This window comes from Hemibagrus wyckioides, linkage group LG06 (genome assembly GCF_019097595.1).
Source record: "Hemibagrus wyckioides isolate EC202008001 linkage group LG06, SWU_Hwy_1.0, whole genome shotgun sequence".
In the NCBI taxonomy this organism is placed as follows: Eukaryota; Metazoa; Chordata; class Actinopteri; order Siluriformes; family Bagridae; genus Hemibagrus; species Hemibagrus wyckioides.
The window spans coordinates 41,631,653-41,636,652 of record NC_080715.1 but is presented as its reverse complement, the minus strand read 5'-3'; positions in this window follow the sequence as shown (position 1 = coordinate 41,636,652).

The following is a 5,000-nucleotide window of genomic DNA, read 5'->3' as shown; positions in this document are numbered from 1 at the left end:
TTCTTTAAAACTCAACATGATAAGTATTTCTCTAAAACAGTCATAACGAAAAGAAAAACATTGTACATTATTGATTTAGTCAGGTCAATGATCCTGGACATCTTCGGTGCTTGGACCCCTTCCTATCTAGCTAGAAGGACTACATTATGTGACACAGTGATGTTTTGCTATTTCGTCACAGATTTAACACACAACATGACGATTGTATGACAATTCGATGTTTCGTGCCCGAACTCTGTCCTGCTGAAGTCATGTCTGCTTGTATGAATGCTCACTCTGTAAGGTAGAAGGTGTTAAGATGGTCTCATAGGTCCTGTATAGTGCGTAGTTATACAGAGGAAGGGTGCCAAGACTTTTATCTTTATTCATCTTCATAATATTCAGGACTTGACAATCTCAGGTATCAAGAGGAAAGTATTGGCACGCTTAATGGAGCCCCGTATCCTGTATATAATATAGTATATAGGGAGAGCAGGAGTGATGGACCCTTCATATATATTATATTATATACAGGACATGGGGCTGTAGAACCTACACTATATAGTGAACAGACAATAAAACATAAAAGATGTATAATTTCTGTTCAGATGTTTATGAGTTTACAAGAATGAAATGGAAACAAAAGTATTGGCACCCTATATGGCTCAACAGTGATAACACAGACTCATCTAACGAGAGAGCGAGAACTTAAACATCATAATTTTGGTGATTTTCTTCTGTTCCATAGTCATTACACAACCTCCACAGAGACAGGGCCTGGGCCGAGGTATAGGGGATAGTCCTGGAGCCGAGTACACGGTGCTACTGAGGGGGGGAAAATGGTGTTTAGCAAATGGCTGCGTAACCAATAAACTAGCAGAAACATCACAGAGAGGTCGGGTTTCTCCGGCTTTGTGTTCACGCTCGCGGTAAACAACCTCACAGATTTTTTCACAACGTCTCGTTTAGTGCCGATGCTGAGGGGAACGAGAGGAGGAAGAAGTGAAGAGGGCAAGTGTGTGTGTGTGAGTCACACAGAGCCAGAGTGTGTACATGAGAAGGAAAAAAAGTGTGCGTGTGTGTGTGTGTGAGATAGGAAGAGTTGCTCAGAGACTAATTAAGTGGGCAAGAGGCAGCGAGGGTTCAGTAGAGGAGCCATCTCTGGGCTAGGGACGAGGTAATGATGGAAAAAAGGATTTACACACTCTATCTCTCTCTCTCTCTCTCTCTTTCTCTCTCATTATGAAGCAGGTACACTCTCTCTGTGTCTCTTGCGGTGGCTCTGAGTGTGTGTGTGTCTCTTTGCTCTTGCAGAGCTTTACACACTCCATGTTCAGAGCTTTCACACTGCACTACACACACCATTAGTATTAGATCCACTTCCAACACACACACACACACACACACCTTACATATTTTTTTCCTATCATCAGCCTTCTATAGCAGGAAAACTTTATAGACAGACCTCTGCATGTAGACCAGCACTTCTCTTCTATCTTTAAAATCTTATTTTTTATATTTATTATTAATTATTTTATTTATTTTTATTTTTAATTTTACATTTACAATTTATTCAATGCATTTATTCGAATTTATTTGCATAAAATAAAATCCATAATATTTTTGAAGTATTTAATATTCATACCATAAACATATTCTTTCTTTCTTTCTTTTTTCCTTTCCTTTTCTAATTATTTATTTATTCATTTATTTATTTTAATTTATTCTTATTATTTTTTAATGGCCTTCATTTCATCACAGTACCTAACAGTCTTTCTTTGTTTCTCCTCCGATTTTCATCCAGATGTTTCCTCCTGTGTTTTTTGTTTTTCTGACCATCCTGGTCGGAAAATTCCCGGAGATTCCGAAACAGACACCAGTAATCTCTTCCTGTTCAGTGTCACTGAGATCACTGTGCTTTTCTCCAAACTGACTCTCCTGACCTTCATCTGTATGATTTCATGCACTGATGGATATTTGGTGTGCAGGAGTTCTTCATCATCATCATCATCCTCATCAGCAGCAGCAGCATCCTCATCATCATCATCATCAGCAGCAGCAGCAGCAGCATCCTCATCATCATCCTCATCATCATCATCCTCATCATCATCAGCAGCAGCATCCTCATCATCATCATCCTCATCATCATCAGCAGCAGCAGCAGCATCCTCATCATCATCATCATCAGCAGCAGCAGCATCCTCATCATCATCATCCTCATCCTCATCATCATCAGCAGCAGCATCCTCATCATCATCATCATCATCCTCATCATCATCAGCAGCAGCATCCTCATCCTCATCCTCATCACTTCATCTCTCTCTGTCTCTCTCTGTCTCTCTTTATGTCACTCTCCCTGTCTGTTCTCTCTCTCCATCTTTCTCTCACTTCATCTCTTCTCTCTCTCTCTCTCTCTCTCTCTCTCTGTCAGGCCGTTCTCTTTCTCCATCTTTCTCTCACTTCATCTCTCTCGTTTCTCTCTCTCTCTCTCTCTCTCTCTCTCTCTCTCTCTCTCTCTCCATGTTTCTCTCTCTCTCTATTTGTCTTTCTCTCTGTCGGTTCTCTCTCTCCATCTCTCTCTCTCTCTCTCTCATGTCTTTAACACTTGGACCATTACGATGCTGTGTTTCTTTCAGTGCCTCAGGGATAAATGGCCTCAAGGTGTACATAAGTATTCACTCCCCCCTCCCCACGCCCACACCCCCCACCCCTTTTTCCTCGACCACCCTAATCTTAATATTTAAACACACTCACTCAGGTCATGTTGTTAAACCAGCCATTACACGTGGAGCTACGCCACGAATCCACTCACGTGCACGATTACGTAACGCTCTACTGCAGCGGCATTTCCTTCATTAAATTACTAAAACATTTCACCTGCGAAAGAACGTTATGTCGGTTCCTAAAGCTACGGCGATCCTCGCTAACATCTGTAGAGTCCTTAATTTTGGAGTCTGTAGTTTGTGTGTGAAATAAAGCATTAAAAACACATCCATATAGGTGTCGTTGATCGCTATTAGCATTTCTTTTGGGGGGATTGATTGAGGGAATGGATGGATGGATTAGTGAAGTGATGAATGGATGGATGGATGGATTAGTGAGGGGATGAATGGATGGATGGATGGATTAGTGAAGCGATGAATGGATGGATGGATTAGTGAAGGGATGGATGGATGGATGGATGGATCAGTGAAGGGATGAATGGATGGATTAGTGAAGGGAAAGATGGATGGATGGATTAGTGAGGGGATGGATGGATGGATTAGTGAAGGGATGAATGGATGGATGGATCAGTGAAGGGATGAATGGATGGATTAGTGAGGGGATGGATGGATGGATGGATTAGTGAGGGGATGGATGGATGGATGGATTAGTGAAGGGATGAATGGATGGATGGATCAGTGAAGGGATGAATGGATGGATTAGTGAGGGGATGGATGAATGGATGGATTAGTGAGGGGATGGATGGATGGATTAGTGAGGGGATGGATGGATGGATTAGTGAAGCGATGAATGGATGGATGGATTAGTGAAGCAATGAATGGATGGATGGATTAGTGAAGCGATGAATGGATGGATGGATTAGTGAAGGGATGAATGGGTGGATGGATGGATTAGTGAGGGGATGAATGGATGGATGGATTAGTGAAGCAATGAATGGATGGATGGATTAGTGAAGGGATGGGTGGATGGATGGATCAGTGAAGGGATGAATGGATGGATTAGTGAAGGGATAGATGGATGGATTAGTGAATGGATGGATGGAGAGATGGATTAGTGAAGGGATAGATGGATGGATGGATTAGTGAATGGATGGATGGATGGATGGATTAGTGAAGGGATAGATGGATGGATGGATTAGTGAATGGATGGATGGATGGATGAATGGATGGATTAGTGAAGGGATAGATGGATGGATGGATGGATGGATTAGTGAATGGATGTATGGATGGATTAGTGAATGGATGGAGGGATGGATGGATTAGTGGATGGATGGATGGATTAGTGAAGGGATGGATGGGTGGATTAGTGGATGGATGGATGGATGGATGGATGGATTAGTGAAGGGATAGATGGATGGATTAGTGAAGGGATGGATGGATGGATGGATTAGTGAAGGGATAGATGGATAGATGGATGGATGGATTAGTGAAGGGATAGATGGATAGATGGATGGATGGATTAGTGAAGGGATAGATGGATGGATTAGTGAGGGGATAGATGGATAGATGGATGGATGGATTAGTGAAGGGATGGATGGATGGATGGATTAGTGAAGAGATGGATGGATTAGTGAAGGGATAGATGGATGGATTAGTGAAGGGATAGATGGATGGATTAGTAAAGGGATGGATGGATGGATTAGTGAAGGGATAGATGGATGGATGGATGGATGGATTAGTGAAGGGATGGATGGATGGATTAGTGAAGGGATAGATGGATAGATGGATGGATGGATGGATGGATGGATGGATGGATTAGTGAAGGGACGGATGGATGGATTAGTGAAGGGATAGATGGATAGATGGATGGATGGATGGATGGATTACTGAAGGGATGGATGGGTGGATGGATGGATTAGTGAAGGGATAGATGGATGGATTAGTGAAGGGATAGATGGATAGATGGATGGATGGATTAGTGAAGGGATGGATGGATGGATTAGTGAAGGGATAGATCGATAGATGGATGGATGGATTAGTGAAGGGATAGATGGATAGATGGATGGATGGATTAGTGAAGGGATAGATGGATAGATGGATGGATGGATTAGTGAAGGATAGATGGATTAGTGAAGGGATAGATGGATAGATGGATGGATGGATTAGTGAAGGGATAGATGGATAGATGGATTCATGGATTAGTGAAGGGATAGATGGATAGATGGATGGATGGATTAGTGAAGGGATAGATGGATAGATGGATGGATGGATTAGTGAAGGGATAGATGGATTAGTGAAGGGATAGATGGATAGATGGATGGATGGATTAGTGAAGGGATAGATGGATAGATGGATTCA